At 45.2% G+C, this 23,485-nt stretch overlaps 1 long non-coding RNA gene across 1 annotated transcript in view; it reads left to right on the top strand.

Moving 5' to 3' along the window:
- The first annotated feature begins 296 nt into the window (after nucleotides 1–296).
- LOC135457434 (uncharacterized) overlaps nucleotides 297–23,485 on the top strand; it is an 80,573-nt gene continuing 57,384 nt past the window's right edge. Inside the window, exons 1-3 of the long non-coding RNA XR_010442731.1 lie at nucleotides 297–399; nucleotides 4,722–4,768; nucleotides 16,325–16,450. This is a non-coding gene — a long non-coding RNA (uncharacterized LOC135457434). The remainder of the gene's footprint in view (nucleotides 400–4,721; nucleotides 4,769–16,324; nucleotides 16,451–23,485) is intronic.

Below are 23,485 nucleotides of genomic sequence, written 5' to 3'. Positions count from 1 at the left end.
GGCAGACTGAGGGAGAAGGAATAACCCCAGCACTGTGGAACACAGGGTGTGCGGATTTATTCTCCATTATTTTCTTTAACTATCCTGCAATTTCTGTGTTGTTCTTACCTCAGTTATATTCAGAGGAATGTTTCATAATCAGAGATATCCAAAGAGGAAAGAAATAAAGAAAATATTCACATTGAGGCCACTCCCAGCACATGACAAGAGCTGGGCTCTCCATCACTCAGCAGCTGAGGAAAATCTGGAGATAATTTCTAATTTCACCATGAATTCCCTTCTTTTGCAGGGTCTGCCAGTGCTGGTGAAGCCTTTTTTGAGAAGCACACAGAAAATCTGCCATCCCAAACCCAAATCTCCTTCCCACTGGCCACCAGCCTGAGCAGGAGCTGTGTCCAGGTGAGATGTTCCAGGATCAGCCTTTTGTTCCTTGTGCCAGCTGGGAATTGAACTGAGAATTCAGAGCTCAGGAACTTTTAAACTCAGATTTATTTGTGTAATATTTTTATCACACAAACCCACTGCTGCCACAATTTTTTAAATTGAAATTAAGGGATGGGAAATGGGTAATTTTTAAGGACCCTTCCAACTCAAATAATTCCTTGATTTTACGAAATTCCCGGGTGCAAAAACACATATTAAGTGGAAAATTTGATTCTCACTGAGATCATTAAAACCTCCCTTTATTTTCATTTTTTTATTTTTTTTACACCCACCATCCTGCTCGGAAAACTGGATTTATTTTTGAAATCCCTAATTAAGGATGGGAATTTCACATCAGGCAGATGCTGTCACTTTCTCCCAGCCCTTCCAGCAAAATTCCATGTGCAGGTTGGTGCCTTGGGCTCTGAGATTCGAGGATGGCTTTGAGAAGCTTTTCCCTCCTGGGAACTGCAGTGGCCAAGTTAAATCCCAAAGTTCCACCACAGGAAAAACCCCCTGAAAAAAGCAGGAATTACCACAGGATTTGGGCAGTAAACACAGCTTGGGACACTCTGGGTATTTGCTTTAATCCCCTCTGCTTCTATTTTGAATTTGCTGTGTTCTTACTCACTAAACCACTTTCCTTTTTCGCCCTGTTTGCCCGGGGCAGAAGGAGGAGGGATGTTTTGGAAGCTGGAAAAGTTCCACTGATTCCTGCAGGGTTTCTGAACCGAGCACTGCCCCTCTCAAACAGTGACCCTCTCTAGGATTCCCCAGAAATTCCCCATTCTCCCACAGAGTGACAGGATTCAGGTTCCTGAAGGTCTGAGGGAGTTGGGATTTAGGGACTCCTGCTCCTTTAGGCTCAGCAGGAAGGATCCAGGGAGCCTAAATATTGTCCTAAATAAGGATTAGGGTATATAAATATTGTCAAAATATTGCCAAATATGACCAAAAACCAGGAGCAAGTTCCTGAGCCAAGCACTGCCCCTCTCAAACACTGACCCTCTCTAGGATTCCCCAGAAATTCCCCATCTTCCCACAGGATTCAGGTTCCTGAAGGTCGGAGGTAGATGGGATTTAAGGGCTCCTAAATCAGGAGCTCAGCAGGAAGGATCCAGGGAGCCTAAATATTGTCTAAATATTGCCAAAATATTGCCAAAAACCAGGAGCAAGTTCCTGAACCAAGCACTGCCCCTCTCAAACACTGACCCTCTCTAGGATTCTCCAGAAATTCCCCATCTTCCCACGGGATTCAGTTCCTGAAGGTCTGAGGGGATGGGGGAGTTGGGATTTAGGGACTCCTGCTCCTTTAGGCTCAGAAGGAAGGATTCAGGGTATATAAATATTGTCAAAATATTGCCAAAAACCAGGAGCAAGTTCCTGAACCAAGCACTGTCCCTCTCAAACACTGACCCTCTCTAGGATTCTCCAGAAATTCCCCATCTTCCCACAGGATTCAGGTTCCTGAAGGTCTGAGGGATTTGGGATTTAGGAGCTCCTGCTCCTTTAGGCTCAGCAGGAAGGATCCAGGGAGCCTAAATATTGTCTAAATATTGCCAAAATATTGCCAAAAATCAGGAGCAAGTTTTTGAACCAAGCACTGCCCCTCTCAAACACTGACCCTCTCTAGGATTCCCCACAGACATTCCTCAGCCTCCCACAGAGTGACAGAATTCAGGTTCCTGAAGGAGTAGGGATTTAGGGATTCCTGCTCCTTTAGGCTCAGCAGGAAGGATCCAGGGAGCCTAAATATTGTCCAAATATTGTCCAAATATTGCCAAAATATTGCCAAAAACCAGGAGCAAGTTCCTGAACCAAGCACTGCCCCTCTCAAACACTGACCCTCTCTAGGATTCCCCACAAGGCAGGAGACAGGATTCAGGTTCCTGAAGGTCTGAGGGGATGGGGGATTTGGGATTTAGGGGCTCCTAAATCAGAAGCTCAGCAGAAAGGATCCAGGGAGCCTAAATATTATCAAAATATTGCCAAATATTGTCCAAATATGGCCAAAATATGGCCAAAAACCAGGAGCAAGTTCCTGAGCCAAGCACTGTCCCTCTCAAACAGTGACCCTCTCTAGGATTCTCCAGAAATTCCCCATCTTCCCACGGGATTCAGGTTCCTGAAGGTCTGGGGGATTTGGGATTTAGGGGCTCCTAAATCAGGAGCTCAGCAGGAAGGATTCAGGGAGCCAAAATATTGCCAAAATATTGCCAAAAAATCAGGAGCAAAGGCATGGAGATCTGAACAACCAGGGGTAGAGGAAGGTGTCCCTGTCATGGAAGTGGATGAGTTTTGAGGTCTCCTCCAACTATTCTGGGAATTCTATGAGACTTGATTTAATATTATTTTTTTAAATTATTTTTTGTTTCCTCTCAGCAGAATGAAATATTCCAAGGATTTTGCTTGGTGAGGTTCAGCAGGAATTCCAAACCTGTCACAGAGCAAAGCCTCTTTTTCGGAGGAGTAAACAGATCTCACTTCTATTTTTATTTTTTTTTTCTTGCTTTTCCCTTGAGCTGAAATTTGGGAAAGCCATTTCACACCAGGCGCTGAGGCTTGGAACAAGCAGGAAATAAAACCCCCTCTGGTGTTTGTTGGTTTTTTAGGTGCACCACCGTGCCCACAGCTCCTCTCACCACTCCCAGAGAAAGTCTGTGTGATCCTAAAATAATTCTGCACCTCTGGCCCACCAATATCCCCATTTGGTCAGCCTTTTATAGAGTAATTACTGTTTGACATGGCACTGCAGCTGGGGCTGGGCTTATTTTGGGTCAGGAGATATAAAAAGCTGCTTGTGAAGGAAAAAAATAAATAAATAACACGCCTGTGTTTGTTGATCTGTCATCCTAAACAAATGAGTGCAGGGAGTTGTTTTTTTCTTGCTTATTCTTTTTGATTTATTTTGCTTTAAGGGTTATTTGTGGGAGAATTGGTTTGGTACCAAAGGCATCCAGATATGTCTCTAATTACCAAAATTTGAATTACTCTGGGCTGTTGTGGTGATATTGGGACAGTTTCATGGGGTGGCGCAAACCCAAAAAAGAGGCCAAGGTTTAACCATGGGAAATTGATTTTGCTGAGCAGGTGATGGGTGGGAAGCAGCGCCTTGAGGGGAAGGTCTGTCCCCCAAACCCTTGGATTTCTGAGCAGGCAGCTCATTCCCACAGCTCTGCGCGGTGTCAGCAGCGTTTCCTCGAGTCCAACATCAAAGTCCCTTCTGATTTTAATACCTTGGATATGCACAGGGATATTTCTGCACATGGATTTTACATTCTGGCCATGGATGGATGGAAAGGGAAAGGGAAAACAGGACCATGCACAAACTCTTATTCCCTGGCCCCAAATCCAGGTGCCTGTGTGGGAAACAAGTTGTGAAGCCGTTTATGGGAGCAGAGCTCAGGAAGTTGGGATATTCTATCCCCTTTTACAGTTTCCCATGCTGGGCTGGTTGTTTCACCTCAAATTTTAGGCATCCCACTCGATTTCACAGGAGATCCCAACATTTTTAGTCATCCTAGGAAACAATGTTTTCCACTGGGATGGAGGAAATGGCTCTGGATCAGGAATCAGGGCTTTGGTTTTATTTTTTTCTGCTGTTTTTATGGCCTGGAACAATCCTTAGCACTCTGCTGCACCTCTTTATAACACCAAAATGGGATTATAACACCTTGTCCTGGACTACTTCAAGATGAAATTGAAGTTTGGAGAGATTTTGGCATCAGAGGAACGCAGCAGTGATGGGGACAGTTCCTGTGGTTTGGCTTTATTACCCATCCCAGCTTCTTGAGGAATTGTGTCCACGGAAATGGGGCTGGGGAGCAAACCAGGAGCAAACAGGCAGGGACCAAATCCCTTCAGGGTTGCAGCCCTGGCTTGTTTTTTCCTGTCAAAAATTCCAAAATGCACATGGAAAACCAGTTCTTAGAACAAAAAATCCAAGGCAGCTGATATTTCAATGGCCGTTGAGACAAGGGAGATGTGAAAATGAATATTTTGGGGGTTTTATCTTTTGAACGGGGAATCTGAAGGCAGAAGGGAGCTGGGAACAGTCCTTGGCTCAGGAATGGCTCTCAGGTTTCTTGGCTCCTGTTCTCCATCAGCTGTGCCAGGCAGGTGGGGAGAGGAATCCTGGAATGCTGGGCTGGAGGCAAATCCATCCTGAAAAGGGAAACTCAGCCATGGACACGAATTTCCCTCTGCTGGATTAGGGTTTCCATCATATCAGGCGGATATTCTCAATATTAATCACATTATTCCTCACCTTCATCTTCATCTCCTTGCTGTTTCTGCAGGTGCTCCATCCCAGCTCTGACTCCTGCTGGATATTTCCCTATTCCTGGTAAGAATCTGAATTTTCTTTTTTTTTTTTTTCTCATCTACAACAAACCTAACATGTCCAGGTGAATGTTCCTGTAGGAAGTAACAGGAAGGAGAAGAATTTGGAGCCAGGATGTCAAGGATGGAAAAGATTCCATCAGGAAAAGATTCGTACAGGAACATTTACCCTAAAATTACTCTGAGAGATTTCATTTTATTTAAAAGGCTTTTATTGATCAGAAAAGCTGCATTCAGAGGTTTTGTCTTGAGTAGCCACAACAGGTTTAGCTCACAGTAAAGTTCTTATTTGGGTTCATTTCATCATCCTGGCTTTTGCTTAATTTCATGCTTCTCTTCAAGGCAACAGGGAGAGCCTCACATGGTGCAGAGATAGAAAAATAACTGCAGCTCTCCTTCCAGCCCATTAATTCTCTCCCATGTGTGAGCACACACAACTGGCAGGAATCACAGGGCAGACATCTCCACACCGCAGAAACTCCAAAAAATAAAAAATCAGATTTGTTTTGAAGCTGGGTTTAATTCGTTTGTCCAAAGTCGTGGCCGGTTTTGGGAGCTCAGAACATTCTTGCTGTTCTGCCTCAGGATGAAACTCAGATCATAGGAACTGCAGAGAGATCCCAAAATATTTGAAGTGTTTCAGTAACTTCAGACCTAATTCAGAGCTCTTTGCTGAGTGAGGCCAAGCAGGGATTTGAACCTGATTTTTATGCGCGCTCTTTTCTTCTCTCTCCTCCTTTCAACTCCCAAGTTCCATCTCATATTAAAGGAACCATCCCTGGGGATTTCAGAAAAAAATGCTTTATTCATTTACAGGTCACACTTTATTTTTTTTTAAACTGACCTGGTGGTTTGTGTCCGGCCACCCCCACCCCTGACACAAATAAATAGGTTTAGCAGTGGAAATTTTCTGAGGAGATTTTCCTGTCCTGATCAACAATTTGTGTTATTTTACAACAGTCCGGGTTAGAACTCTGCCTAACTGTGGCAGAGAGAAAGGGGAAGGTCCAGGATGGGAAAATCTGGTATTTAGGGGACTGTGGATGGCTGTGCTGGGTTCATTGACCTCTTGCTGTCCTGGACAGAAAAGGAAACTCCAGTTTTTCTTCCTCAGTCCGGATGTGACTCACCTGAGTGGGGAAGGCAAACATCCACAGGGCTGCTGCCCACTGGTGTCCCAGTGTGCCTGGGGACAGCTCATCAGCTGCCTGGCTCTGTTTGTGGGTTACTCACCCTGTCCTGGTCCCCAGCTCTCTGTCACCGCTCAGTGAGCCCTTTCTCCCATTTTGTCCCAAAGCCAGGGACAATATTTGGGTGTTTGGTGTTTCCTTGATGCCCACTGTCAGTCCTGGCCTGTTTTGCTGGGTGCTGGAAACCTGTCCCAACTTTTCTGTCCCTTCCCTGTGCCTGCTCCCAAATCCTGACCTGGATTGCTGAGCTGTCCCAGTGCTGCTGAGCTTCACTGCCCACCACCAGGATGTCCCTGCTCCCAAATTTCTGCAGCCTGGCAGTGCCCAAGCAGCCCCTGCTCCAGCCAGGGAAGCTTTCTGTGGCTTTGGGGTGTGTTCCCACACTCCCTGCCTGCTCCAGAATGTTCCCAGATCCCCTCAGACCAAGAAACTTCCTAAAATCTCACTGCAGATGGCATCACTCAATGTGCTGTGACACTTTCCAGCGAGCACCGAGCTGGGGACACCAGCTCAGCCAGGCTGATGGGAAGAAGGTGGCCCTGAGCAGAGCCCTGGCAGTGTCACAGACATCTTTTATAAAAAATCCTTTCCTTGGGATTGTTTCCTCCTGAGAAGCTGGGAGGCCTCAGGAACAAAATGTAAACAATGGTTATCTGCTGCTGTGGAATGCAACAGGTGCATCTGGGATTGGTCTCATGTGGTTGTTTCTAATTAATGGCCAATCACAGTCAGCTGGCTCAGACAGAGAGCCGAGCCACAAACCTTTGTTATTCTTTCATTTTCTATTCTTAGCCAGCCTTCTGATGAAATCCTTTCTTCTATTCTTTTAGTATAGTTTCAATGCAATATATATCATAAAATAATAAATCAGCCTTCTGAAACATGGAGTCAGATCCTCATCTCTCCCCTCATCCAAGAACCCCTGTGAGCACCGTCAGGATGCTGATGGTCCTTGGGTGCTGCTGGCTGTGGCACTGCAGGTGCCAGCCTGGCACCGCTGCTCTCCGTGGGCACGGCTGGGGATGCAGGGACACGGGCAGGCAGGGCTGGAATGCAAATGCAAATGCACAAAGTATTGATTCCGTGGCTGGCTGGCTGGTAATAGGCCATAGGCAGGAGGCGGCAGGGTGAGGAGGAGGAGGAGGAGGAGAAGCTGTCAGGATGGTTCGATGCGGCTGCGGAGCCAATGGGAGGAGGGAGCCGAGGATTGGGCTGGCACAGCAGGGCTGGGGGGGCTCTCTTAGCAACAGCACCGAGCAGCTCTGCCCCCTCCCAGCCTGCAGCCAGCCTGGAAAGTTCCTGATGATGGCCCTTAATGGATTTGTCTCGCTCGTGCCAAGTTCCTACGTGATCTGGGTGACTTTGCTGCCTCATCCCTCCTCCCTGAGGCCCTCTGGAAAGGCTGGAAGGGAACCTTTCCTTTATCTCCCTGCTAAAACCAACAAGTGAGCTCCAGGTAAAGAGATCAGCTGCTGGATTCGCTGCTGTGAGAGAACAAAAGGGAGTTTCATATTCTCTATTTGTGCTTGGTGTTTTCCTCTTGACACCTTCCCAGGGCTGTCTGGTGCCACTTTTGTGCCAGGGCGAGCTGGACGCCTGGGCTGTGCTCCCACCTCTGCCACAGAGTCCTTGCATGAAGCCAGGTGAATCCCTGCCCTTCACAATCCAGCTCACTTTGGTCATTCCCAGTTAAACCCTCCCTGTGACCTGTGGGTGACAAAAACCCGTCCCTGAGAAAAGCCCGTCCTGCCTTGTCCCTTACACCAGGAATTGCTCTTTGTGCCTCTCTGCCTCTCCCCTGCTCAATCCACCACTGCTTTAACCAACTAAAAAAAAATGAAAATAACAGCTGAATTTGTCCAAACCTCCAGAACATTTCTTAGAGACGAGCACTGGCGCTTCCAGCAGGGTGACCTTGGCTGTCCTCCCCTCACCTGCTCCTCCTCCTGCTGCTCAGCCTGGCCACGTTTCTGGCAGGGTCTTCAGGCTGGTGGCTTTGGGGAGCCCTGCATCTGTGCAGAGGGCATGCACAGATAAATTATAATTTCATAATTTAAATTTATAGTTTATATTATAAATAACAGCAGCACCAGCGGGACTGATGGGAACCCACCTTCAGAGGGTCTCAGGTTTTGAGTTGTTGGAATGGCTCCTGAGGTATTAAAAAGTTTTTTTCTCCAGCCTCATGCTCAAAGAAGTTGGGATTCCTCAGTTCTGGTTTTCAAGGTTATTTTCTCTTATCTATGACATTCTTTCTCTGACCTGCTGAGATCTGTCTGGCAGGTCGGGTTGAGGCACACTGGTGTTATCTTTTTATACTAAAAACTACGTGTTCATTATTTACCATAACTTCCCAACACCTGTCATCTATGTTAGACAGTGAGCTTCTACTCTAAACCAATCCAAAGGTGCCAACATCACAGCAGAAGATGGAGGACAAGAAGAACAAAAAGGAGGACAGGACTTGCTCAGATTCCTCCATCTTGCCTCTTGAACCCCCATTCTAACAACCCCAAAATTCTACATTTTCACCCTGTGATAAATTCACTAACATTCTACTCAGACTCTTGTGGCTCACACAAAGTTGGGAATTGTTTCCATGGGTTAAAATCCAAGGCTCAGGTGGTTTTCCCTCCATGCCAAGGTCTCTGAGCCTCCTGCCAGGGTCTGGAGCCCTCCAGGGCAGCCAGAGCAATGTCCTGGTTCCAACAGGAGGGTGGCCCGTGGTGTCTGGGTCAGGGAGCCTTCACTGCGCTGTCAGGGAATTCAGTCAGCTGTCATCGCTTCTTAATTAAAAATAGCTGAGACTCTCTTGCATTCCTGTGCTGAGGGCTGGCTCGTTTGTCATCTTGTCCTCTGCTCTGCAGCAAAGGCCCTGAACACCTTCAGGAGCAGGGGGAGATTCCTGTGGCAGGTAAAGCAGAAACTCCAGGGCAAACGCTGCTCCTTTGGTCAGGAGCTGAGCAGGGAACGAGGACACAGAATAAAATGTATTTATGTTAAATTAATTTATATGCATTTTATTTATAAGGTATTTATTTTAAATTTATTTCCAATTATAAGCCCATTTTATATTTATTTATATTTAAATATTAAAATTAATATATAAAATAAATAAATATAAAAATTTAAACCATTATCTATATATATATACACATACATACATATATATATGTATATATATGTGTATATATATGTGTATACATATATGTATCTATATACATATATATATTTATTTACTTTTAAATATAATAATTAATATATAAAATAAAGATTTTATAAAATAAAATATATAAAATAAAATATAAATATATATTTTTATATATAAAAATATATATAATTTTTATAGATAAAATTAATATTTTAAAATAAAATTTATATAAACATTTATAACCATTTAATATTACATATATATACATATATAATATTATATGTGTTATATATATGTGTATATATATGTGTATATATGTATATGTATATATACATATATACATTATATATATATATATTCACACACACACATATGTATATATATATATATATATATATATATATATAATTCCCCAGGAGTGTCAGGAATAAATCAAACTGTGCTGGGGCTACAGGAAACTTTCCTTGCAGACAAACCAACTTCCATTTTTCCATCTTGAGTTTCCAGCATCTTCCTCTGGCCCAGTGCTCCCAAAAAACCAATTTTTTTCAGTCTGATCCAGGCAGACCTTTCCTAGTACATCAGTGACTGGACTCCTAATTCCATGCTAAATGGAATTTGGTGATTGCTATCACCTTCCAGTGGGTTTCACTGATTTATTTTGGATTTTTCTGAGGGCACACCGAGCTGGGAGGTTCCCCAGAGCTTCAGGAGCTGCAGAGGGAAAGAAGCAGCAGCTGTGATATCATTACTGAGGGAAAATACTGAGGGAAAATCTATCCCCCCTCCTCCTGCCAAAAAAAAAAAGGATTTACTGCAATTCTCACTAATGCTGAGAGCCAGGGGACAGTTTTGGCACGGGGAGAACTTTTTCTGGCTTCCTTTTTCTGAGTAAATCAGAGGTGGAAGGGCATGAGGCTGCCTGACTTCCTGAACTGCAAGTTGCATCCGGATTAGCATATTTAATTGCCTGGGCTTGGCCTAATTTCCATGAATTTCACTAATCCGTGTTGGAGCCTGGGGGTGTGCGCAGTCTCCACGGCCCTGGGCAGTGATGAACTCCAGCAATAAATGGAATATTGTTGGGAAAGCCCATCCAGGATGTCCTGTACAACCCCACCAAGCTGCAGGGAGGGAAGGGATGGGGTTGGATTTTGGATTTTGGATTTGGTCATCCCAAACTGGGATAATTCCCCTGAAAACCTCCCAGGCTTCACTGGGACCAGTCTGAGCTCCCAGTCCTGATGCTAAAAGGGGATTTTTGGATTTTTCTGCCCATCCAGTGATTCCCCCTCAGGGATGTGTTCCTGCTGACCTGACTGAAGATCCAGAGACACTCATGGATGTTTTATTTCCTGCTGAGGGGAATTTCACATGCAGCTTATGGGATACACCTGGTTTAATTTAATTTATTATCTTCCAACTGATTTTGGTGGTTTTTTTTTTTTTGGTGGTGTTTTTTGGAGTTTTTTTGGGATTTTTTTTTTTTTGTTTTTTTGGGTTTTTTTTGTTTTTTTTTTTTTGTTTTTGTTTTTGTTTTTCCTGAGTCTAGTTCAAGAAAGCTGTGGAAGACTTCATAGGGACAAACAGAACTGATTTTTTTGAGGATTTTAAGTGATTCTGAGATGGGCTGAAATAATCAGAAGCAACAGGTAAAAGCTGATTTGAAGCCCAAAGCTGAGGACAGAGCTCCGTGTTAGTCGAGTCATTTTCACTGCAGAATCATTTTTTATTTTTTTTTTAAACTAATTAAGCTCTGATGACTTCAGCTGTATTTTCAGCCTCTGATTAAGGGCATGATACTAATTAAACTCTTGAATTATTAAAAATGCAAATAGTCAGACCTGTGTGCTGCAGCAGATTCGCTTTTCCATGCTCCAGGACAGCAGCAGGAATATTTGACAGAGTCCCTTGTGGTCACAAATTTTTCTTTCCCCTTTTCTTTTTTCATTGATGGCTGAACTCCACTGAATGCAGAATTAAAAAAAATTCAGCTGTAAATGTCTCCAGTGCCTTGCAGCTACATAAAGAGCTTTGATGAAAACACAGCAAGTTTGGGGAGGAACTCTGGGGTTTTTTTGACATTTTGGCTGGATGGGCTGTGGGGATGGAAATGCCATCCAGCCCTTGGAGGTGCTGCCAGCAGCAGAACCTGGAGCTGCCTTTGGGCTCCCACTTTGTTGTGATGGTTCAGGTGTGGAGCAGGATGGAGGATTTGCATCTCCAGCTGTGCCCTCACTCCTGTCTCTGTGACACACACGGGTTTTCAGAGAGGTGTCCCCGCCCCAGGAGCTCTCACACTGTGCCCTTTCCTTCATCCCAGGTGTGTTCTGAGGTGTAATTTTGGCCTTTCCTTCATCCCAGGTCTATTTTGAGGTCTCACTCTGGTGTTCCCTCATCCCAGGTGTGTTTTCAAGTCTCACTGTGGTGTTCCCCTCACCCCAGGTGGGTTATGAGGTGTAACTGTGACCCTCACTTCATCCCAGGTCTATTTTGAGCTCTCACTGTGACCTTTCCTCCATCCCAGGTGTGTTTTCAGGTCTCACCATGGTGTTCCCTCCATCCCAGGTGTGTTCTGAGGTGTAATTGTGGCCTTTCCTTCATCCTAAGTTAATTTTGAGGTCTCACTGTGGTGTTCCCTTCAGCCCAGGTGTGTTTTGAGGTTTCACTGCGGTGTTCCCCTCATCCCAGGTCTATTTTAAGGTCTCAGTCTGGTGTTCCCTCCATCCCAGGTGTGTTTTCAGGTCTCCCTGTGGCCTTCCCTCCATCCCAGGTCTATTTTGAGATCTCACTCTGGTGTTCCCTCCATCCCAGGTGTGTTTTCAGGTCTCACTGTGGTGTTCCCCTCACCCCAGGTGGGTTATGAGGTGTAACTGTGACCCTCACTTCATCCCAGGTCTATTTTGAGCTCTCACTGTGCCCTTTCCTTCATCCCAGGTGTGTTCTGAGGTGTAATTGTGGCCTTTCCTTCATCCTAGGTTGATTTTGATGTCTCACTGTGGTGTTCCCTCCAGCCCAGGTGTGTTTTGAGGTGTCACTGTGGCCTTTCCTTCAGCCCAGGTGTGTTCTGAGGTTTCACTGCGGTGTTCCCCTCATCCCAGGTCTATTTTAAGGTCTCAGTCTGGTGTTCCCTTCATCCCAAGTGTGTTCTGAGGTCTGACTGTGGTCTTTCCTTCATGCCAGGTCTATTTTGAGGTCTCACTCTGGTGTTCTCCTCATCCCAGGTGGGTTATGAGGTGTAACTGTGACCCTCACTTCATCCCAGGTCTGTTTTGAGGTCTCACTCTGACCTTTCCTTCATCCCAGGTGTTTTTTCAGGTCTCACTGTGCTGTCTCCTTCAGCCCAGGTGTGTTCTGAGTTCTCATTGTGGCCTTCCCTTCATCCCAGGTCTATTTTGAGGTGTCACTGTAGCTTTTCCTTAAGCCCTGGTGTGTTCTGAGGTCTCACCATGGTGTTCCCTCCATCCCAGGTGTGTTTTCAGGTCTCACTGTGGTGTTCCCCTCATTCCAGGTGGGTTATGAGGTGTAACTGTGACCCTCACTTCATCCCAGGTCTATTTTGAGGTCTCACTGTGACCTTTCCTTCAGTCCAGGTCTATTTTGATGTCTCTCTCTGGTGTTCCTTCACCCCAGGTGTGTTTTCAGGTTGCCCTGTGGCATTCCATTCATCCCAGGTCTATTTTGAGGTCTCACCATGGTGTTTCCTCCATCCCAGGTGTGTTTTCAGGTCTCACCATGGTGTTCCCTCCATCCCAGGTCTATTTTGAGATCTCACTCTGGTGTTCCCTCCATCCCAGGTGTGTTTTCAGGTCTCACCCTGGTGTTCCCTCCACCCCAGGTGTGTTTTCAGGTCTCACTGTGTCGTTCCCTCCACCCCAGGTGTGTTATGAGGTCTCACCATGGTGTTTCCTCCACCCCGGGTGTGTTTTCAGGTCTCACCATGGTGTTCCCTCCATCCCAGGTCTATTTTGAGGTCTCACTGTGACCTTTCCTCCATCCCAGATGTGTTTTCAGGTCTCACCATGGTGTTCCCTCCGTCCCAATTGTGTTTTCAGGTCTCACTGTGTTGTTCTCTCCACCCCAGGTGTGTTTTCAGGTCTCACCATGGTGTTCCCTCCATCCCAGGTGTGTTTTCAGGTCTCACTGTGGTGTTCCCTCCACCCCAGGTTTGTTCTGAGGTCTCACCATGGTGTTCCCTCCGTCCCAGGTGTGTTTTCAGGTCTCACTGTGTCGTTCCCTCCACCCCAGGTTTGTTCTGAGGTCTCACCATGGTGTTCCCTCCATCCCAGGTGTGTTTTGGTCGTGGCCCTGCTGAGCAGGAGGGCTCTCAGGATGTTTTGATCTCTTTGCTGCCGCACCTCAGCAGGCACCAAGCCCCTCTTTGGAGAAACCCTGGTGTACAGACACATCTTGGGAAGGGGTTTTGGGGCTCCTCTCCAGGTGGAGAATCCTGCAGGGGTACAGTGAGCTGGGCTCAGAGCTGTTACCTCTGAGTGTCCCCAGTGTCACCCTGTGCCCAGATCATGGCAATTTCTGTGTTTATTATAAAAAATATTGTGCTGTGCCAGAGCCAAGAGCTTCAGTGCTACCTTGAGTGCCACTTCTGTATTTCTGCTGTGCCCTGGTTCACATTTTTGGGGCTGTGGGACAGTGCCTGTCCCCTCCTGGGCCCTCTGCCACCCTGCTGGCCCTGGCAGTGGTGGCAGCCAGGACCAGCTGGGACCCTGGAGGGATTTCAAGGAGCCAATGCAGCTCCAACCTGCCCAGAGGGGATTTTCTTCCTCCTTGTGCCTGGTTAGCTCCTGACAAAGACATAAAATAAGGTGCAGGGGGCTCTGTTCGAGTGCAGCAAGCGCACATCATGTTCAATAACCTGTAAATCTCACCGGGGTGAAGTGACAACAAATTACTGGAGTCACTTACCAGGCAAAAATGACCCAGTGGCAGTGAGGGGGTAAAGCCTTGGGTTTGTTTGGTTCTCCTACTGACTGTCCTTTTAGTGTTAAAACAAAGAAGAAGTGGTCATTGCTTCACCTATGACAAGGGATTTTCATTTTTCCTCCTCCTGACTGTCCTTTTAGTGTTAAAACAAAGAAGAAGTGGTCATTGCTTCACCTATGACAAGGGATTTTTATTTTTTTTTTCCTTCCTCTTGCTCTAATGGGCTGCAGGTGTTTCACAGCCAGCCCAGGCTAATCAGGACAGACTTTCTGGCCACAGGCCAAAATTATAAAACTGTCCAGGGAGAGAAGAAAAGAAAAGACAAGGGGTGGGGGGGTGTGGGAAGGAAAATAAAAAAAACCCAACAAAATAGTAAAGCAAGAGAGGGAGTCACTCCATGCTGAGATTTTGTACTTTTGTGTCTCCTGAAGTGAATACATCAGGAATCAAAGGTTTGAAAAGTCATTCAGCCTCTCCAAAGGAGAGGGGGAACCATCTGCAGGCCAGGACGGGGCTCTGTGCTCCCCTGGCACCGGGGGAGCCCTGGAGCAGCTCCACCAGAGCTGCCACAGCTCGGGGGCGTCACCAGCCAGGGGCTGTGTGCAAGTCACAAACGGGACAGGGCAGCTGGGGAAGGTGCCTTGCTTATTTTGAATACAACACCTCCTTGTGAGCCTTAAAACACAATGCACAGAGCTCCATTATCAAAACTTCCTAACATCCCTCTAGCTATACTTTTCTACTAGGAGTTATTCTAGACAAGCCTTAATACACAGATCACTGTTCTATTTGTCCTTACTTTTCTACTTCTTACATAATTTTTCTGCTGAAAAATCAATGTACAAATCACCAATGGGACAGGACTGCTAGGAAGGTGTCTCAAGCTGTTTTATTTTTCAGCATCAGTCTCATTCCATGGTTATGACAATGGGAAGAGGACAGCAGCTCACATCCCAGGCGGCAAACCAAGAACTTAACGTTACAAATTACTTTACAACTTTTTTTGGCCAATCACTCAAAACAAAAGCACATTGACAGTATTTATATCTGTATTGTATATATTCTATATTGACAGTAGTTCTATCCAACCACTATAAGCACACGTACCTTTGGTTAAACAATGCTTGCTTATTTTGAGCACAATACCTGCTTGTAAGCCTTAAAACACAATGCACAGAGCTCCATTATTCAGCTTAAAACTTCCTAACATCTCACTAAATATACTTTTCTACAGCTTAAGGGGTTATTCTAGACAAGTTTTAATACACAAACCATTGTTCTATTTGTCCTTACTCTTCTACTCCTTACATCATTTTTCTGCTTCATTTTTCTGATTCAGCCCAATCTCACGGCTGCTGCTTAGCTCCAATCCCAGTCCTGCTGTCTCTGAGCTGCCTTTTGCAGCTTTCCCAAACCCCTCTGGTTTTCTGGATTCCCACAAAGGGGGCTGTGGGATCCTGGCTGGGTGTGGGCATCCTCCTGCCAGGACAGCGTGTGGCACCAGCCCTGGAGTGCAGGATCTCCATAGTGACAGCAGAGCTGCCAGGGAAGCGCTGTGGCCTTGTCCACCAGTCATTAATTAATCCCTTTTCTGCAAAATTAGAGCTGCAGAGGCAAGGCAGAGCTCTGCAGCTCTCACCCTGCTGCTTTTTAGTGCTGAATTGCCCCTGAGCCCCACATGGACAGCAATTCTCCTGGAAGGGAACATGGGCTGTGTGAGGGTGGGTGAGCTGTGCCCTCCTAGCTGGGCAGGGCTGGACCTTCCCCAGGTGCTGCTCTCTGGGGTGGGAGCCAAGAGCAGCCAGGATGCTGCTGGGAAAAGGGAAAAGGCGCAGGGAAAAGCTGCTCTGAGGCTCTGGCTGGCTCCCAGCAGTGGGTTTGCCTTGCCCTCAGGCACTGTGGCTAATGCTGAGAGATGCAGCCCCACAGGAGCCCCTGTGCCACTGTGGCAGTGCCCTGGGGATGCCCCTCACCTTCAGCTTCCTCAGGCAGTCCCTGAAGGTAAGTGAGATGTGTCCAAGCCTCAGGGCATGTCCATGGGAGCTGTCTGGGTTTGGGGGCTGAATAATGAGCACAGCTGAGGGGAATGAGTTCACAGGATTCCACCTGACTGAGAGCATCTCACCCAGATCTGTTCAGAGCCTGGGTTTGGCTGGGGCCAAACTCTTTGTGCTGTTTGTTTATCTAAGATATGGGTTTGGATGCTCAGCAGGAAAAAAAAAGAAAACAACCAAACAACAAACCCATGAGTGATTGATGTTAATTATTTTCATTTCAGATCTCCTTTTTGGCAGCTGGGTGAGAAGGGAATGCCACGGCCAAGGAGGGAATGCCAGGGAGGGATTGCCAAGGTTCAAGCTGAATTCCAAGGGGACAGGAGTGCTGTGTGTCACCTCTGCACCAGGTCAGTGCCTTGTGAGCCCTGAGGAGCATCCCTGTTCCCTCAGGCTCTGCATATGCTTTTAAGGGTGATCAAAATGGAAATGCCCTGGTATCAGGAATTACAGAGTTGCAAGGCTGAAATGATTCACTAAATTGGATTAGATCAATTTTTTTCCTTATAGAAAGCAAATGGCTGATGAAAAGCTTCAGGAAGGGCTTTACAATCAGGCAGAGTGAGTCAGTTTTGAATTTTGTGCCTTTTTTTTTTTGCATTTTGTAGTTGGTTGGAAAAGTCTGTGAGCTCTGGCTTGTTGTTAGCAGAGTGGTGAGAACACTGCAAAATTCAGTTTTGAATTTTGAACAAAATTCAGTTTTGAATTTTGAACAAAATCCAGTTTTGAATTTTGTGCTTTTTTTGCATTTTGTAGTCGGTTGGACAGGTCTGTGAGCTCTGGTTTATTGTTTGCAGAGTGCTGAGAGCACCGTGACACTCCTGAAAACACAAATAACACTGGCAGTGAACAGTAGCTTATCAAACCTTTTCTGATGGCTCAGAAATCACTGGATTCTTTTATTCTTTTATTCTCCACCCTTGGAGTATCCTGTGCTTCAATTTCCGGCTTTGGGTGCCAGCAAAGCTCAGCTGGGGCTGTGGAGATGGGACACAGAACCACACTGATTTAGGGTGGCAGGGACATGACTTCATGTTCCTTTCTCCTTCAGCTTATCTGAGGGGAGGAAACTGGGGGCCCTATCTCTTTTTCTGAGTGGAAAAACTGATTTCAAGTGCACATGTTTGGAGCTGCAGCAGCGAGCCAGGTTGGCTCGACTGAACCACAGAATCTGAGTGTGCCTAATTAGAAACCAGGATGCCTCCCAGCACTTAAAGGTTGCTTTCAAGATTCTGATGAGCTGACAAAACAGATTAGTGAGAGGTGGGATTGGTATGAGCCATGTTTGGCATTTTCCTGCTCCGTGGCAGCAACAGGAGGCCCTGTGTGGAGATCAGAGCCCTCCTGTGCCTGAACCTGGGTGAATTCACTGCAGGGGAATGCACAAAGCTCCAGGGCTGAGCTGGAGATGCTGCTGAGCCCAGAGATAAATGTTGTTCAGCTTTAAAATACAAGAGGAGAGGTTTAGATGAGATAGGAAGGTGATCAGAGGGTGGGCAGGCCCTGGTAGAGGCTGCCCTGGATCCTGGCAGTGCCAAGGCCAGGCTGGATGGGCCTTGGGGCACCCTGGCATGGTGGAAGTGTCCCAGGGGTGGCACTGGATGCGCTTTAAGGTTCCTTTCAACCAAAAACATCGTGGGATCTAATGAAGGGCAACCCTGAGAACCCAGGCCCTCAGAACTGATCCTGCAGTCTGGCAGCTCGTGAACCCTGCTGGGTTCTCTGTGAGCAGGGGGGAGGATTTGGGGAGGATTTCCCACAAGTTTCTTTCCAGGATTTGTTTTGTGACATTAAGATGAGATAGGAAGGTGATCAGAGGGTGGGCAGGCCCTGGTAGAGGGTGTCCTGGATCCTGGCAGTGCCAAGGCCAGGCTGGATGGGCCTTGGGGCACCCTGGGATGGTGGAAGGTGTCCCAGGAGTTCCTTCCAACCAAAACCATCCTGGGATTCAATGAAGGACCGCCCTGAGAACCCAGGCCCTCAGAACTGATCCTGCAGTCTGGCAGCTCCTAAGCTCTGCTGGATTCTCTGTGAGCAGGGGGGAGGATTTGGGGAGTATTTCCCACACGTTTCTCTCCAGGATTTGTTTTGTTTGAGGCAGTGCTGAATCCCTGTGGTATGGCAGGGCTGGGAAGGGGCAGTGCCAGCCTGGTGGTGAGGGAAAGCTGCTTTATCCTGGGCCCCACTGCAAACACCACCAGCAGGTGCTTTGTCCATCCAGGCCCTGCCAAGCCGCTCTCCTGAGTTCCAACATCCATCTTAGCTGCTCACAATCTGCCTGTCCTGCCTGCTCAGGGTCTGCAGCTTCCCTGGAGCCAGGAAAAGCAGGATTTCCCCTGCTGGCCCCGAGCTCAGAGCTGAGCCACCCCTAACAGGTCCCCCTGGCTCCCCTGCAAGCGCATGATGAGGCTTTGAGGCTGAGCAGACAGCTGGGACGCTCTCCCAGGGCAGCCTCCGTGTCTGGGCCTCCGTTGTTTTTGTCCAAATCCCTCCTGACTCCTTTCCAAAAGTGGTTCAGTCTGTAAAACCAGACCAGGTGCCTTTGGTCGGGCTCATTCCTCAAATACCAGCAAAAGAGCAGTTTGGATTGGTCTTTAAATAAGTAGGAAGTTCATTGCAAATTGGGTTTTTTGGTTTTGTTTTTTTTATTTGTTTGTTTGCTTGGTATTTTTTGGTGAGGTTTTTTGATTTTTTTTGTTTTGATTGGGTTTTTTGTTTGTTTTTGTTTGGGGTTTGTTTTTTTTTTTTCTTTTTTGTTTTTTTTTTTGGTTTTTTCCCCCCTCACTTAAAGCATTTGAGTCTTTCCTTTCCATATAGAAAACTGACCAGTCCCTGCTTTCAGAGCTGATTTATTGCATCCTCTTTTAGGAGAGCTTCAAAATCTCTCAGTGCCACCCTGCAGCCTCTGAAACCTCACCTCTAGTACACATTCCCTGCACCTTGACCTCTTGGGTGTTTCACAAAGAGCAAAGCTCCCAGCGGGTCAGATGGGAGGTTTTGCTTTCCCATTGCACTCCTTAATTTGCCAAAACAGTGAGGGGAAAAAAAAAAAAATTTAAAAAAGCCCAAAAGACCTCAGCAGCCAAATTTGTTGGAGGAGTTTAAAAGCTTTGGTTTAGTTCTGCATCCCTGCTCTGTCCCCAGGCTGCCCTTCCTCAGACAGTGCCACGGGGCTGCTCCTGGTGCTGCCTGGAGATGGGCCCTGATTTGGGAGAGGAGCTTTGCCAACCTTCTGTGCCTGCTTTGCAAACTTCCCCCGAGCATCTGCTTTGTTTCTGGGGCTGGGCTGCCCTGAATGGTCCCTTTGTGTGCTCTGCCTGATGGCTCCAAGCAGCTCTGGAGGAGTCTGAGATCAATGTGACAGCTCCAGCTCTGGAGAACTCCCTGCACCCTGCCCAGTGTGTCCCTGCTGGTGTCACTGGTGATGTTTGTGCTGCTGTGTCACCAGAGAGGGGTGGAAGGTGTGGAATGTCACAGACATCTTTTAGGAAAAATCCTTTCCTTAGGATTTTTTCCTCCTGAGAAGCTGGGAGGCCTCAGGAACAAAATGTAAACAATGGTTATCTGCTGCTGTGGAATGCAACAGGTGCATCTGGGATTGGTCTCATGGGGTTGTTTCTAATTAATGGCCAATCACAGTCAGCTGGCTCAGACTCTCTGTCCGAGCCACAAACCTTTGTTATCATTCCTTTCTATTCTGTTCTTAGCCAGCCTTCTGATGAAATCCTTCTATTCTTTTAGTATAGTTTTAACATAATATATATCATAAAATAATAAATAAAGCCTTCTGAACCATGGAGTCAGATCCTCGTCTCTTCCCTCATCCTTGGACCCCTGTGAGCACTGTCACAGTGGAAGGAGAATATATTTAATTTTCTCTCCAGCCCAAACCATTCTGGGCTTCACTGAAGGATAGCCCAGCATCTCCAGGGGATGAACAGCATAAAAATGGGATTTGAGGCTCCAGTGCTGCCCTGTGCCCTACAAACACACCCGAAAGCAGGGACAGTTCCTATCCAGTGGAGTGAAATGGGAATTGGGCCCTGAGGGAGAGGGCACAGCTCTGCTGGGGCTCAGCTCTTGCGGACACATCTTGGAGCTGTTTACCCTGATCAGTGGCACCCTGTGCTGTTGGCTCACTGGAGGGACAGACAGGGTGTGTGACATTCCAGCACAGCCATGCTCCTGCACTTCGGGGTCTTTCAGGTCACTGCAATCCCAAGAAAGGTTCAAAATCCTCTTTTCCCAGCCTGGCGGTTGAAGCAGTCAGGGCTCTTCATTTCTCAGTCTCAAGGCTGTTTATTGTTTCTTATCTATAAAACATTTTCTCCTGCCCTGCCAAGGTCTGTCCAGCAGGACAGTTCCGGGCACTCTGCCTGCCCCAGGGCAGTGTTGTGTCTTTATACTAAAAACTACCTGTACAATATTTACCATAACTTCCCAACACCCATCACCTATGTTAGACAGCGAGCTTCTACTCTAAACCTATCACAGCAGAAGATGGAGACCAAGAAGAAGAAAAAGAAGGAGAAAGGCTGGACATGCCCAAATTCCTCCATCTTGCCCCCTGAACTCCCATTCTAAAAACCCCAAAATCTACTTTTCCACCCTGTGATAACTTCACTACCATTCTACCTAAACTGTTGTGACTTGCAGATCTTCATATAAGGTTGGTAATTTGCTCCATGGGTCATAATCAAACCCACAGGGGCATTTTGGGCTTCTGAGCCCCCTGGTAGGGTCTTGGCCATCCTGGACAGCCAGAGGGATGTGCTGGGTTCCCACACTGCAGGCTGGCACCGGCTGCTCCTCTGCACCCCTGAGCAGCAGCTCTGTGATGCTCAGGGAAGGTTCCCACTGGATATTTTGGAGAATTCGATTTTTGTTGAAGCACAGGGTGCAGAAAGAAGTGGTTCTGCCTCTGGGACTCGCAGGAGTGTCCCCAGTGCCAGGCATCGGGCGGAGGGAGCTGCTGGAGCTGTCTCTGGACAGTGTTTGGCTGCTTTATCTCTCCGGGCTGTCTGGGGGAGTCAGGGCTCTGGGCTTTGCTCACATCTAATCTGCACTGCTGGGCTCAGCAGGCTCGGGGGCCAGCACGGAGGGAGATAAACACCGGGGGGAAAGGTGGGAGTGGAAAATGCCATCTCTGAGGGGACAGCAGGAAACCTGGGTGTGCTCAGGGGGCTGGCAGGTCTTGGGAATTGCTCAGGACGTGGCCAAGTGAGTGTTTCCCGATCCTCTCTTTTAATTTTTACTTTTTTTTTTCCTCCAGAGCAGGAGGAAAATTATGGCTGAGGGAATCCCAGCTTTATGTCACTAGAAAGTGTCCCAGGCGGGTGGAACCTTGATCCACCTCAAGGTAGCTCAGCTGCAAAGATTTTTCTTTGTATTCTTTCCCTTTTTACCTGGATTTCCATCCACCATCCCCTACACCTGCAGAGGAGATCTCTGCCTGGAGGATGTTTCAGTTTGTTTGTTGCTGTTTGATTTTTGCTGTGGACGGGTGAATCCAGGTGGAGGTTCCTCAGTGAGGGGAAGAAAGCAGGAAAGATTTCCAACAGATAGAAAACATTCTTGTTTGTGGATGGGAGGGATGGGAGGGGTTCTGTGAGAGGAGAGGAGGGGCTGTGGGGCAGGGCAGCAAGGGGAGGGCACCAGCCGGGTCCTGGCAAGTGCTCACACTCCAGCAGCAAAGTCCCCACGTGAATATCACACCCTGCCCTCTATTTATTGATCTAATTTATATTTATTTATGTCTATTTATTTATTTATTCATTTATCGAATTTATATTTATGTCTATTTATTTATCCATTTATTTATATAATTTATATTTCTTTTAATCTATTTATTATCTATTTGTTTATATAATTTATATTTATTTTATCTATCTATTTATTTAAATAATTTTTATTTATTTCTATTGATTGATCTATTTATCTAATTTATAGTTATTTCTATTTATTTTTTATCTATTTATTGATCTAATTTATATTTATTTATGTCTATTTATCCATTTATTTATATAATTTATATTTATTTTTATCTATTTATGTATCCATTTATTTCTATAATTTATATTTATTTCTATCTATTTATTGATCTATTTATTTCTATAATTTATATTTATTTCTATCTATTTGTTATCTACTTATTTATCTAATTTATATTTATTTATGTCTATTTATTTATATTATTTACATTTATTATTATCTACTTATTTATCTATCTATTTATCTAATTTCTATCTATTTGTATCTATTTATTTATATATATTTATATAATTTATTTTTATTTCTATCTATCAATTTCTATTTATCTATCTCTTTATCTAATTTATATTTATTATTTCTATTTTTGATCTATTCATTAATTTATAGTTATTTCTATTTATTTTTTATCTATTTATTGATCTAATTTATATTTATTTATGTCTATTTATCCATTTATTTATATAATTTATATTTATTTTTATCTATTTATGTATCCATTTATTTCTATAATTTATATTTATTTCTATCTATTTATTGATCTATCTATCTAATTTAAATTTATTTCTATCTATTTTTTATCTATTTATTTATCTAATTTATACTTATTTTGGTCTATTTATTTATACATTTATTTATCTTATTTATATTTATTTTTATCTATTTATATCTATTTATTTATCTAATTAATATTTATTATCTACTTATTTATCAATCTATTTATCTAATTTATATTTATTTCTATCTATTGATTTATATATAATTATCTAATTTATATTTATTTCTATCTAAATTTATTTATTTATCTCTTTATTTATCTAATTTATATTTATTTCTACCTATTTATTTATCTCTTTATTTATCTAATTTATATTTTTTCTACCTATTTATTGATCAATTTATTTAATTTATATTTATTATCTATTTATTTATATAATTTTATAATTTTATAATTTTATAATTTTATAATGTTATAATTTTTATATAATATCTATTTATATAATTAATTTCTATAATTTGGGATGTGCTCCCCCTTTCAGAGGTCAGTGACCCCGCACTGTGCAGGCAGAGCTGGGATCACAGGATGCTCGTGGCACGTTCCCTGTGTTCAGTCTGTTCTCTGTCCGCCCTGGTGGAATCAATAAACGCCTTTGCAGGCCCCTGAGTGCCAGGTGACAGCTGAGGGCTCCAGCTCATTGGGGAGGGCGCCCTGGAGCCTCTGAAACAGAAAAGGATTTGATCCAGAACAGTCCTCGTGTCCCACTTTCCCTGTCCCTTGGGCCAGCTTGTTCCTGGAGCAGGCTCTGAAAGCAGAGAGGGAGAGAATTGTGTCCTGCCAGGGATGATCTGAGGAATCTGGAGTTTCTGCTGCCTCCAGGCCTCTCTGTCCCCTCTCT

This window comes from Zonotrichia leucophrys, chromosome 24 (genome assembly GCF_028769735.1).
Source record: "Zonotrichia leucophrys gambelii isolate GWCS_2022_RI chromosome 24, RI_Zleu_2.0, whole genome shotgun sequence".
In the NCBI taxonomy this organism is placed as follows: domain Eukaryota; kingdom Metazoa; phylum Chordata; class Aves; order Passeriformes; family Passerellidae; genus Zonotrichia; species Zonotrichia leucophrys.
The sequence above is the reverse complement of the archived record's forward strand: the minus strand, read 5'-3'. Positions and strand labels throughout refer to the sequence as shown.